We start from the raw sequence: 14,641 nt of genomic DNA on the forward strand, positions 1-14,641 counted from the left end.
TGAAAACGTTATGATGGTTTTGTCCTAGGTACAAAAATAAATCTGTTTTTACTATTATTCTAGCTGTAGGAAGCTGATTTGTTTTTTAAATTGAAATCCTTCAACTACCTAAGTAGGAACTTACTTCGGAACCTAGAACCCTATAGTCTTATTTTTGACTATTTAGGTAGGTAACTGCCAATTACTTACTTTAGCTTTACCTAGCTATTGTAAGTCCTGGATAAGCCTAGCTATTTACCTATTGCTTAGGGCATCCCGTCTAAATTCGTCGGAATTGATATAAGAGTGGGTACCTATTACAATTTACAATAGTCTAAGGGCTGGGGATCGAACCCATGATCTTTCTGTGTTGAGTTTTGCCCCCTTTTAGGTAGGTAGGTACTGTGGAGCTGTTGAGGCTAATTAAGTACTTAAAACAAATATCCTTTCTAGACTACCTACCTAGGTAGGTACCTACTAAAGTAATTGGCTGGTGGGAGGCTTCGGCCGTCGCTAGTTACCACTCTACCGGCAAAGAAGTACCGCCTAGGGATTTAGCATTCCGGTACGATGTCGTGTAGAAAGCGAAAGGGGTGTGGATATTGATCCTACTCCTAACAAGTTAGTCCGATTCCATCTTAGATTGCATCATCACTTAGCATCAGGTGACATTGTAGTCAAGGGCTAACTTGTAAAGAATAAAAAAATAAAACTAACATAGGTCCTACTACCTACCTATGTTCAAATTGGCGTGTACCTAGTAGACAGGTACCTAGGTACCTAGATACTGACCTGCTATCCATCTTTTTCCACATCCAAATCTATTTCCATAGGTACGAGTAGGTACCTACCTACCATAGATTTACCATTCCGTACAATGCTACCTATCTATACCTACCTATTTAGATCATGGGTTTCTATAGGTTTTAATTAAAACCGACTTTGGGTGCTAAATGCTAAATTTAAAAAAAGCAAACTCAAGAACGATAACAAAAATAATTTATTACAACAGCCATAATTATTAGCTAATTCAATAATTCGTTAACATTCAAAACCTAACAATGCTGACCAGTGCAAACCAGTGTTGCAAGCACCAAAAATTTTCCCCTTGATTCGGTTCATTAGAAAAAAATTGCACAATGTGACGCGTGGTAATAAAACGAGTTTTGGCGCGAAACGAACGAGAATTTCTCGTTTTTCTGGTGCGTGCTTTATTTGCTAGGATTTGCGTGTCGCGGCGAATTTGTTGTGAACTTCATTGTATAGCAAGTTTTCAATAGTGCACGCTGTTTGATTGCAAATAAATAATCCGAAGCAATTGTGTCTTTTGGAGCGGACATAATCAACACGCTTGCTTCAATTATTGATAGATTAGCAGCGCGACTTTGTTCGCGTGAAAATCATTGTAAACTTTTATTGTAGGTAGATATGTAGTCCTATTTTAGAAGATAAACTGTGTATAGATAGTACCTACTTAGGTTAAGTTATTCATGAACGATAGGTTAAGTTATCCATAACAATCCGTTCAGTACTTTTGAATAGGTAGGTATATCGCGACCAAACAGAGAGAAAGGCAAATACGGTGGAGAACTTTGCTATGTAAATGTAGCTACCGCCGCCGTATCAGCCGTATCAATGGTATACGGGGCCCCTTAAGTGTGAAAGTAAAAATTAATCATCATCATCATCATATCAGCCGATGGACGTCCACTGCAGGACATAGGCCTTTTGTAGGGACTTCCAAACATCACGATACTGAGCTACCTGAATCCAGCGAATCCCTGCGACCCGCTTGATGACGTCAGTCCACCTGGTGGGGGGTCGGCCAACACTGAGCTTTCTAGTGCGGACCAATTCAACAGTTTGGGACCCCAACATCAAAAAAGCAAAAATTAGTAAAATGTAATCCACAATCTTACTTAATCTGGTGCTTCCCGGACAAAAAAACTGCTAAAGAGATTTTTAGTAGGTATTTATTATTTGCCGCTCTCTATTGAGCCCCCCAAATAATTTTACAGGGCCCCTCCAGGGCCACTGAAATCTAGGTTAAAGATTAGCAAAAATAATAAATGTATCGGCCTATATCGGCCTTAGCGATCAAGCTCATTTTGAGATTTAGGTGTCTACCTACCATTCATTTAGTAGGTACCTATAGGTATAAATCGTAGGTATATCTACCATTGAGATTACTGTAGGTAAGCGAGTTCCGATTCATCGTTTAAATCTTTTAAATTCAGAATTTTATAATTTAATATGACATTGCACGTTTGAGACACGTAATATTAAATTTCTTAAAATGCACACTCAAAAGTTGGAGGTGCATGCCCCGGACCGTATTCGAACCCACACCCTCCGGAATCGGAGACAGAGGTCATTTCCATTTAGCTATCACGGCTCTTATGACACTCACAATAATTAAAATTATAAAAAAAAATTGTTTATTTCAAAGTTAATTTACAAGCACTTTTGAAATGTTAAATTGTGCACTAAAGTGAAACACGCATGATTGTCGAGGGTTTTTCAAAATTGAAGAAATTTTGAACTTTGGTTTTGTGTATTGCTATTTGTTCGTTATCAACCCATATTCGGCTCACTGCTGAGCTCGAGTCTAAGAATGGGGTTGGGCCTTAGTACACCATACTGGTCCAATGCGGATTGGTAGACTTCACACACGCAAAGAATTAAGAAAATTCTGTGGTATTTAGGTTCTCTCACGATGTTTTCCTATAACGTTTGAGACACGTGATATTTAATTTCTTAAAATGCACACAACTGAAAAGTTGGAGGTGCATGCCCCGGACAGGATTCGAACTTACGCCAGTTTTCCTGTTATGTATTGTAGGATATATAAATTAAAATAACACATAACATAGGTAAGTAAATGATCCTTTATCCGTGATTCAAATTTCATTCACGCTAAACCCTGTCAGTCAAACTGCCATAGAAAGGATCAGCGAAAGGTGCGCGACGCTTATGCAAATTTTGCCACCGAAATCAAATCATTTTGATCTCTATTCCTTGAATTATAAAGGCTGATATACTTTGAAGGGATTCTAAGTAAAAATAATATTTGCATGTGACCGTTTATCAAATAAAAATAGCCGAATTCAACGAACAAATAACCATCAAAATCGCGTAACATTTAGTTTCTTTTACACCCTTCTTAGAATGCACCACCTTTCTAATTTGCATGGCGCATTGTTAGAAAGTTTTACTTTTTTAAAATGGCCACAAAAGGTTTTTTTAATAAACAACATTGCAAGTCGAAAGTAGAACATCTGCCGGTGGGCCCATTGAGGTGCGCGAAATTTGAATATGGCAACAAATAATGTTGCAATCCTGAAATAGTTGATAATAATATTGTATTGATCAATAGAAATGCATCGGCAAATTAGCATATTTTAATATTTAATTTAAAGTAACAGAATAATCCCTTTTTTTCTTGCTAAGCATCAGATCTGTGGCAGTCTCGATCCTTTGAAGGTAACTGAATCGAAAATAAAAAAATATATTTAAGTTGAAGTAGGCAATATGGAAAAATTCTTCATAAAGAGTAAAAACGGTTCTACCTACTTACCTAATTAAAAGTAATATTCAATAGAAAACAGAAAGGAACAAAAATAAATATAAATAAAACAAATAAAATAATAAAAAAGGGTAAAATAGGAAGAAACAATGATATCTATATTAGGGAATGTGAAATCGATCTTCAAATTTGAATCTGATTTTCCATTTTGCATGGTTTACTAACTAAGGTACTTCTTAAACTACTTCTTTTAGCCTTTTCAAAATCTCGAGCACACCATTGAAAATCTTATTGAGATAATTCCTTCTAAAATGACAGTTAAAAGTTCAGTAAACCACGAATGATATAAATCAGTTTATAATAATTATATTTTGACAGATTAAGCAAATGCAAATATTTACCTACACGGATTTTTAAAAATACAAAAAACGATTAAAAGGTATTTAATTTTAAGTACAAATTATAAAATACTATTACCTAAATAATAAAAAAAAAACTAAAAAAGTTATTTTCACCTATTTTATTTGCATACCCAGCAAAACACCAAAATGGTCATTTCCATACCAGCCGCACAAATATGCGGAAATTCCTCATAAATCAACCAACGAAACCAGTTTCAGTACGAAAAAATTCGCAAACCAGTTTTCAACCCTAAACTGGACAGGGGGACACTTAAAAAGTTTTAATATGGACACAATAGCTGGCCGGCATCGGGCGGGCAGCGGGTACACAATACCCTACCGGCCGATTAATTCGACACACAATGACCAAGGGTCCGATAGGTCATATTTAGGTAGAAAGGTTAGGGGTCAGGGTTATTGGTAAATAGGCGCGTATGCCCCGATGTGGGGGGAGTGACGCGGTGACGCTGTATAGAAAACATGCGGACGTTGGCTGCTTGGTTTGAAATTTATGTGTTTTTGGGCGATTTGTTTGCTATGATGATTTTGGCATGTTTTGTACACAATCATTGTAGTGAGGCATAATTTTTTTTTTTAAATACCTTGTTTAAAATTGTCTTTTTGCCTAGGTATAGTAAAAACTAAATTCGTTAATACATAGATAGGTTAATATTTATATACCTATTACCTATCTATAATATTATACCAAAAAGTAAGTAGGTAAGTACTAGCTAAAATTGTAGATTAAAATTTTAATTTGGTCACTATTTTATATTTAGGTACATACAGTTTAAGAGTGAATAGGCACCTTCTAGGCAAGCGTGTCCCATCTTAGACTGTATCACCATCAGGTTAGATCATGGTCAAACGCGAGCCTATCTGCATTGAAAAAAAAAATGTTTAGATACAGTGGAAAAACGCGTTAACTAAAAGTTGCGTTTTAAATTTTATGTAAAATATAGATTTACATATAAATTAATATACAGGGTGTCCCGTAAATATTACGACATACTTTACAGGGTGATAGCTGACATTAAGGCCTACTAAAATAACGCAATATACCTATGTTAACCGAAATTTTACGGTTTTAAAGTTCTATTGATTTTTGTACAAAATACATAAATCCCTTCCTTTAGTACAGTTTAGTCGTACCTACCATGTGCTGAAAAACCATTTAATTATTAATTTTATACTTGCTAATTATTTTTGAATAGTTGTTTCAGCCAATGAAATTATGATTTTTTCTTCTAAAAAGGCTTAAATTTTTTTTCCTGTTTGACGATTTTTATTGCATATATTTTTTACAGTCACATTAAAAAAAAAATGTACTAGACAAAGTTGTACATCTAACTTAAAAAAATGCTCATTTAATAAGGATTCTAAAGATGCAAGACATACACAAAGATTTTATACTATTAGATAATTAGTGCCTATAAAATCTTTGATCACGGTATAAGTTGCAAAACATGAGCCCCTATTATATTTTCCATCGTATTTTCGTCATCGCCATATTATTTTGAATCGTATACCGAGATATATAATTGACAGGCAAGTGTCTCTTAGGTATACAACTTTAAATTGTCGCTGAATAAAAAAGTCAATGGAGTGGAGGACACTCGAGTATGGAAGCGATGTTTATCTGCGTTATAAAGCCCTCGACTGATGCTGTGGGCCGAAAGGCATGAAGTGTGAAATTTATAGATGTTATCTGTTACCCATTGTACTGCCATGACATCTGTATCTTAGGTGCCTTGCTTTGTATCCATGAGAACTCTAGGCTACTTGTAGATACTATTTATTCGAATCGTTCGGAACGCTAAATCACCAAGCGATTTAGCGTTCCGGTACGATGCCGTGTAGAAACCGAAAGGGGTGTGGATTTTCATCCTCCTCCTAACAAGTTAGCCCGCTTCCATCTTAGACTGCATCATTACTTACCACCAGGTGAGATTGTAGTCAAGGGCTAACTTGTAAAGAATAAAAAAAAAAAAAAAAAATCGTAACTTTCGTATTGACGGCCGAGAGGCACTGTGGGTGACTCTATCCAATACCGGAGATTCGATTCTCACAACTGGAAAATATAAAATGAGCATTGGCGTATCTAGGATTATTTCCTAGGATGCCAGAATTCTAGGGTGGGCACAGGTCCATTCTAGTTTGCCCACACTAAAATGAACCTATAGAAACGCCCAAATCGCATAAACCATAGATTTTGTCGGGATAAAAGCCTATGTGTTAATCCCTGGTGTTATCTATCTTCGTTTTAAATTTTAGCCAAATCGGTTCAGTAGTTGCGGCGTTAAAGAGTAACAAACATCCAAACACACATGCAAACAAACATCCATACAAACTTTCGGTTTATAATATTAGTAGGATAATAATGATAAATAACAATTTATTACTATTTTTTATAAATTTTAATAGTGTTTTGTATTATATTTTTATATAAACATTGTTAAAAATTACAAGGACAAATAAATAAATGAGAGTAGAAAAATAACAATTTAAAATGCACATAGTGAATAAAGGAATTTTGACTTTGAGTTTTATTTTGTGTCTAGGCTAGATTGGACAGCAGAAGAAAGAAAGACAGAGTGTAACAAGTTTTGATTTTGATAATGGTATGAATTTGACAAAAATAAAAAGAAATCTTTGATTTGATCCACTTAAGTTTTAAATATTCACCAAGAAGTAGATACCTAGGTATACCTACTTAGAGGTTCCTCATAAAAATTGTTGAGAAAAGCCTCAGGTATCAGTTAGTTTAATTATTTAATTAATAGTTAATAAATATCATTAAGTTAACAAACTAAAATGTTTATTAACTAAGCTCTATAAAATTGTTATCTTTCTGACATAATTCCAAACACAAATCCAACTTTAACACCGTCATAACGAAGCATCCCGAACCGCAGTAGCAAAGGGTCTTTTGTACCCATTACTAAATTAAATAAAAAAAATCCCTTTCAATGCAGACGTGTCTAACCCTTTCACGGTGCATAAAAAGACCAATTTTACATTCGACCCCGGTGTCTCATTTCAATAAAGTGTAATAGAAAAAAAAAGATAAAACTTTTTTTTACCCACGTTTCTTTGGGGTCATATTTTTTACGGGGTTGAATCCTTAATTTGCAACAAGGTGCATCGCAGGCAAAGCAGGGGATGATTTCGAGGTACTAGTGATTTAAATGAGTTGTATAGAGAAAAAGTCGAAGGGTTCACTCGATGGTTGACGGTGGTTATTTTTTCCCATCGATCCGACAAAAGATGTTAGCGAATGTTTGACATTGATGTGTCGGGAATGTTTTATTGATTACCCATTGATTGTCAGTCTTAGGCACGTATTTTACTTGGTATAGTTCGAGGAGCTAACTATAGTGCTCTTGAAGAATCGAGAGCAAATTAAAAAAAATATATACAATCTCTTTTCAATCTTTGTTCTTCGTTGATACCTATCAAGAGCTTAATTTAAAAGCACTTTTGACGTTGAAAGTTTGATTTTTTTTTCGATCTGTTTGGAAGACAGGTTCTGCAGAGAAGAGTCGGCAGGAAACTCACCTTTGGGATACGCAGTCATGTTTGTGTTGCAATGGCCATTGTTAGAACTGCAAATTCAAAATCAAAATTCAAAATATAAATTATTATTTAAAACGTTTATTTAGATACTTTACTGACTTATTTGTTTTTAGGAATTAACTCTGTTTATAAAACTTTTAATTACTAATTTGTGAATATGGGTGCGATACTACTCCTCATGTAATTAGTCTGAGCGGAAAAACATTTGTAGGTATCTCGCGCGATTTGTGAAAATGAAATTTTACGCGGACGAAGTCGCGAGCGTCCGCTAGTTCTTAGTAAAATACGTTGGCTGCAGGTTTGTAATTTCGCCCGTGTCGACAACGTGTCGTGAAGCCGCAGCTATCGGTTTAGCAGGGTTAAGATAAACACACGCCGCTGTTTGCAATCAGTCGGTAATCATGGATCGCACTGTACTTAGGTACCGTCAGCAAACAAGTTTTAACGTACCACTGATTAAAAAATCTTAAACTCGATTAAAGAAAATTATATTACAAATAAAATCTTTTTAAAAAAAATATTGAACCGATTTCAAAATCACAAAAATAAACTAAAAAGCGAAAAATAACATCTTGTGTGATACCTTCTGATCACTTTGAAGGCGGTGCCAAGTCAGTGACGTAGAGTCTTGAAGAAGAAGAGAAGAAAACATTAATGTAGGTATTCTCAACCAATTACGGCAGGATCGAAAAGCGAGCGATATTTTTCATACGCCGCTATTGGACAACAATATAACTTTTGATCTTCACGAGATATTTCGTGGCGAGCATCTCACCCTCATGGCGTATCATAGATTATTTCCTAGGGGGGCCTGGACCCGACACCAAGTCTATTATTATCATAACAGAATTCCATATTGTTAGCCCAGAATCCTAGGGTGGGTACGACCCACCCGACGGTAGACTTCAGGTGTGAATCTAGGGCTTACGTGGCATCGAATTATACTAACCTAACTTGCTACTCACCTATTACTTTGCAAAGATACTCGTATATATAAAAGTATAAGTACATATAGGTTGTCAATTTACTCTGCAATCCGTACATTAGATAGGTACCTGTACAGCACAAGCGGGCAATTTTAGAGCTCTGTCCTGTACAGGATTTCCCTTTGCTACGTGTGCCTTCAAACAGGGAAACGTTACCCCCCTCTCCCACCACCCACAGCCTGCTTAGTTGACGAACAAAGAGCTTGGCCCACGCCATAAGACATAGCGGTTTTAATTATTATACAATATTTTCAGATGTACACCTAAATATCTAATTATATGAATTTGTAATGTCTCATATTATAATTATGTATTTTATGAAAACGTTATTCGTAACACACACTCCTTATTTAGTTGTAGAACAAAGACATAGAGGTCTCGAATATTTTTAAATTTTGTCAGTTGTAGATAAGATCAATGTTTTGAATTTAGAATATTTTAAAATGTTAAGAATGGCAATGAAAAAGTTAATAGGTATACAAAAATCATTAATAAGTCTATATTCGCACGAGAGTTAAAAAAGCAATACATTGAAACCAGCGTTGGCACTTTTATTTATCTTTCTAATTTAATTCATGGTTTATTTCCAACGCTATACTTGGAAATGCATGTGTTGTATTTAAATGCTTATTTAACGTCCGTTAAAAAAACTCTTGTGCGAGTGAGGCTTTAAAGGGGAAAATTAACATCACACCTACCTATGTGATATGTATTGATTAGTTTGAAAGCGGCAGCTTATATTAGTAAAAATACTGCTTTATTGTTCCATAAGACCAGTAATATCAACATCAAGTGGATCGCAGGAAACCGCTGGATTATGGCGGCTCGAGACCGTTATGCTTAGAGGTACATGCAAGTGGCCTATGTCCAGCAGTGGACGTCCATCGGCTGATAATGATGATGATGATGAAGACCAGTAACTTTTTATAACAAAAGTAATCCGCTCGTTGCTTGGGCCACACACCTAAACACGCGCTCGCCTCCCTGCTTAGGCGACCAAACAGGGAGGCTATGTATGTACTATCATGATATATAGTGCCCCTTAAACTTAAACGGATTACCTTTGATATATTACGGAGATTCGCAATTCAATCTCGGATAGTTGATGTAGCGTCATTTGATTGGTTTCGAGACGTTATTAAGCTTTATGGGGGTTGCTATGCTGAGATTGGGATGTCAAACTTTATCGAGAACAGGAGAATGGATGAATTTTAGCTAGAAGCGGAGAGTCTAATGGCTCGACCCTTCGTTCGTTTCGGAGGTACGGGATTCGATGTCAAGCACTAACCCATTGGCGTAGTGAGTGAACCTGTGGCATTCAGGGTCGTGGAATATATTCCCATTCTTAACTCTCTGCGTGTGTGAAGTCTGTTAATTCGAATTTTTGTTGTTAGTTGTAGCCTAACTCCTCTCATTCTGTGAGGAGGCTCGTGCTCAACAGTAATCCGAATATGGGTTGTTAATGATAATGATGATAATGATAACTTTTATAGTAAACAAATGTGACCTCATGTTATGGTGACCTCCCCGAAGCTATTTACCGTCGTATTAGAAAACGTATTTAAGCTTACTGGAACGGGTATGGAATTAACATCAATGGCGAGTACATCACTCAACTGCGATTTGCCGACGATGTGGTTGTCATGGAAGAAGCTCTGGATGACCTTAGTACCATGTAAAAAACCTCAGCAGACAAGACACAAGACAAAGAGCTCCTGTACTTTACAATAACATCTACCCAGTTATTGTTTGAGGACTTTGCGCTCGAAAAAAGTCCTAGGTACTTGTAGAGAAGTGTATCCTAGATGTATATACTCGTACTACAAGTATACCTATCCCTATTATGTGTTATATTTATTGACAAGCATAAACGGCTAGGATAATCGGTTCAGTTAGGTTGGCCTAATTTCGAAAACCGCCGAATTTTAACTCGCGTTCGTGAAATTCCGCTACATCATTTTGTCTAATATCCAGTGTCATTGTAAAGTAAACGTCAGATATGTAAAGTAAATGTAGGTATGTAAAATGAATGTCAGATATGCAAAGTAATATTACATTCGGCGGTATTTCAATATAAACATTGTCCGCCATCACTCGCGGGACACGATCCTGAGATATGAGGACTGCACTACCCGGCTCGCTCAGTGTGGAGAGGGACTTTATATTTTGTTATTATACATGAGAAAGTAAGTCTGTCTGTCTATAAAATCATTAAAACCGCTAAGCCGGTTTTTATTTTATTATAGAGATAAATGGAGGCAAAATACACTTATTTTAATTCGATTTTATTTGGGAAAAACAGAATTTCAGCGTCCGTTAGCATTTTATTTCAATACATTTTTTTTATAAAATTTTATATAAATCCGTAAGTGCAGTGTAACTTACCAAGTTGGAAAAAACTCAATATATTTTATCTCAACGTTCCAACTGTCCGTCAATATTTATGTATACTCATGGAGTCACTCTCAGGGGATTTTAAAATACCGCGGAATTTTGGTCGGTGGGAGTCTAACAAGAAAAAGAAAAATTACTACTAGTTCTTCAATATGTAATCATTGAGGATTTTTCCACCAAAAAAGTCACCAAAAAACTCATTTAAATACCTACCTATTACAAAAAATTACCAAAACATAAATACCTACATCTTCAAACAGACCGCCAACTAGTATTTATTTAAATAGTTCAATTGGGTAGGTATTCACGGTACTTTCTCAACCCTACTCCGACGAAGATGATTTTGCGCCAGAGCTTTTCCGACGAGTTGGAATATACCGGGGCTTTGGTCGGTGGGAGTCCACTCTCACCTTTTCAAGAAAGTAACCGAGAAGATTTCTCCACCAAAAAAAGAAAGCCGAAGTTGACCTAATCAGATATTGTATGTTCCCATTCAAGTAATCTGTCAAATATTATGTAAAAAAGTCCGTCTCCATACATCAGTATAGCAAAGGACAGACAGACTAGTTGTAAGCACTCTTCATTTCGAATGCCTGTCCACGCGTTGCCTCCCTCTCTCGTATACACCCTGCAATGCCACGGTTAACGAAAATTTTACTTTGGATGTGGCATGTTTTGCAATCCATGTTTTTCAATCAAAACCGAGGCGGTAGTATTGCTACCTTGGACGTGCTGTCACATAAAGTTACACCTCCTGGTAAGTAGGTACATATCGAAAACCCCGGTATCGAAAATAACACGGTAGATAACTATGATGAACAGGAGAATGAAATTAAAAGGTTGTAGGATTTCTTTTTGTGCAAATTTTCATTTTACTTGCTTTAATAGAACAAGTATACTCCTAGGTATTAGGTCCGACTTACGTGTTAAATCTAGGCAGCTAAACTAGAAGCACTTGATGATGCAATAACATGGTCTGATCTGATGGTCAAATCGAAGGGTGCTCGTAGGATATTCTATATTATTAAACACGATAAACCTATCAAGTTTGGGATTATTTATCTTTCAAGGACAGGTGCTACACAGAAAGTACTAGCGATTATACATTCGTGTAAAATTTACCAATTCGGGATATAATTCCGGGATAAAATGTAGCCTATCCTCTCGTCGCTTGTGTCGAAAGTCCAATACGCTGTCTATATCTACCATTTTTTTTCCAAATTCAGTGGTTAAATAAAGTAACAAACATACACAAATGGTTAAATAAAGTAACAAACATACACAATACTTTCGCATTTACGTATTCATTAGCGGACGTCCATGACTTCGTCTGCGTGGAATTCAGTTTTTCACAAATCGCGCGGGAACCATTAATTTTTCCGTGATGAAAAGTAGCCTATGTGTTAATCCAGAGTAAAATCTATTCCCATTTCAAATATTCAGCCAAATCGCTTCAGAAGCCTCAGCGTAAAGGAGGAACAAACATACAAACTTACACACTCACACAAACTTACACACATACTTCATCATAATAATAATTAAGTAAATTCTCTGGTATGCAGGTTTCCTCACGATGTTTTTCCTTCACCGTTTGAGACACGTGATATTTAATTTCGTAAAATGCACACAACTGAAAAGTTGGAGGTGCATGTACCGGACCGGATTCGAACCTACACCCTCCGGAATCGGAGGCAGATTTCATAGCTACTGGGCTATCACTTTGTTACACATACTTCGTCTTCATAATATTAGTGTGATTAATGCTTAGACGCATCCAAAAGAATTTATTTCGTGTTCTATGGCGCATGCCCTTCGCTCCTCAGCGCGTGATGAAAGGACGTGTGATGCGTACCCCTCTATTGTGGTTCCTCTGAGTGCGCTGGAGGGCCGACGCCATTACCACCTGTGTTGGGGAAATGCGCCACAAGTAATGGAAACCCCATACTTTCCATAGATACACATTGTTGTACGTGAAGCATTGGACTCTATGGGCATATCTACTTTACCATAACAGAAAAAACAAAGTTACTTAACCAAGTGAATCTTCTAAAAGATACCAATGAATCTTCTAAAAGATACCAATATACTCACGAACGTACATAAGCGGAAACTAAAGAATTATTTTTTGGGACAGCCTGTGTAGCGTCGCAGCACCGGTTCACTCACACTTTTATTTAACTACCCTATAATGATTATTCTTGGTATTTATCCTAATATGTTTGTTAATTACTTTTGTTCCTAAATATTATTGCATTATGCAATAATAACCAGTGCACAGTAAAACGAACTGTGGTTTTTGTTGAATAATAAATAAAATAAATAATTTGGGTCAAGTTAAGCTACAGCCTATATGTAAATGATTGTGGACATAGTTTCTATTCAGTATCTCTGTATTGACAAAAAAATTGTGAAACCAAATAATTACATAGTAACATAATTAATAATTGTAAAAAACGTCATTATAACCAGAGGGCCTAGTGGCAGTTTGATACTGTGACGATCGCGTTAACGTAAACGCAAATTTCTAAGGAATTGAAACAGCACCATCTAGTGGCACTACTGCACAACTGTTTCAATTCCTTACATATTCGTGTTTACGTTAACAGTATGAAAATATTGAAAACTCTCACTAGGCACTCTGAACTAGATTTAGAGTCGTTATCGATAGTGATTGATGTTTTAAATATTGACTAATGTAATTTGTTTATGTATTATAATCGTTATCATAAGTAACCCATATTCGGCTCACTATTAAGCACGAGTTTCCTCCCACAATGAGAGGGGTTAGGCTAATAGTCCACCACGCCGGCCAAATGCGGATTGGCAGACTTCACACACGCAGAGAATGGGGATGATAACTAGGTTTGAATATATTGATTTTTACGAGACACTCAGGTAAATAAGGTTTTTTCGGGTAAATTCTCAGGTTTTGTCACAATGTTTTTCTTTCACAGTTATATTTAATTTCTTTCATCGAATCATTTCACCGCGGCTAGTTGTCTCGACTGGTGACAGAAGAGCTGCCTCATTTTTTGCGCAAATGATCAGCCTGGCTGTCCAGCGCGGAAATACAGCCAGTATTCTTGCCACCATTCCACGTGGGCATGATTTGTATAGTTATTAGGTTAAGTTAGCTTAAGTTCCTTATTGTATTTTTTCTCAATAAAAAAAAAAGAAATGAATTTCTTAAAATGTGATATTTAATTCCTTAAAATTCACATAACTGAAAAGTTGGAGGTGCATGCCCCAGATATTAGGTACTTACACGTATGTACGTAAGTATCCATTAAATTATGCCTATCTCCAAATTGCTACGTCACGGACGGTAGATAGCAACCCCACATGCGACCCTTAAAGAGGTTACAACCCTTGTTTGCGCTTCGATTACAGTTTAAATGTAACGGATATTGTCTTAGATGTACGAGTGTCTGTAATTTCGTTTAGAAGTTTAAGGGAGGGTTTAAGAAGGGAGAACTATCTACCTATGTACCTAGTTCAAAACTGCTTGTAAACTAAGACTAATTGAAATAAATGAAATTTTAATTTTATGTTTAAAAAGTGTTACATTGAACAGTTGTTACTATATATCACGTGTAGGTATGCATTTTTATTTCAGAGTCTTATTCTTCATAGTAAAAACATCCACAAAGTGCCTCTCGCGACAAACGCAGTGTAGGGTTCCATCGTGGTACCTACTTTACAAATACCTTACAAGTTTACCTTTCTAGTTGAGGAATACTTATAAGTACAAAATCTCATGATTTTAAAACTAACCTATT

The sequence above is a fragment of the Bicyclus anynana genome, chromosome 16 (assembly GCF_947172395.1).
Source record: "Bicyclus anynana chromosome 16, ilBicAnyn1.1, whole genome shotgun sequence".
Taxonomy (NCBI): Eukaryota; Metazoa; Arthropoda; class Insecta; order Lepidoptera; family Nymphalidae; genus Bicyclus; species Bicyclus anynana.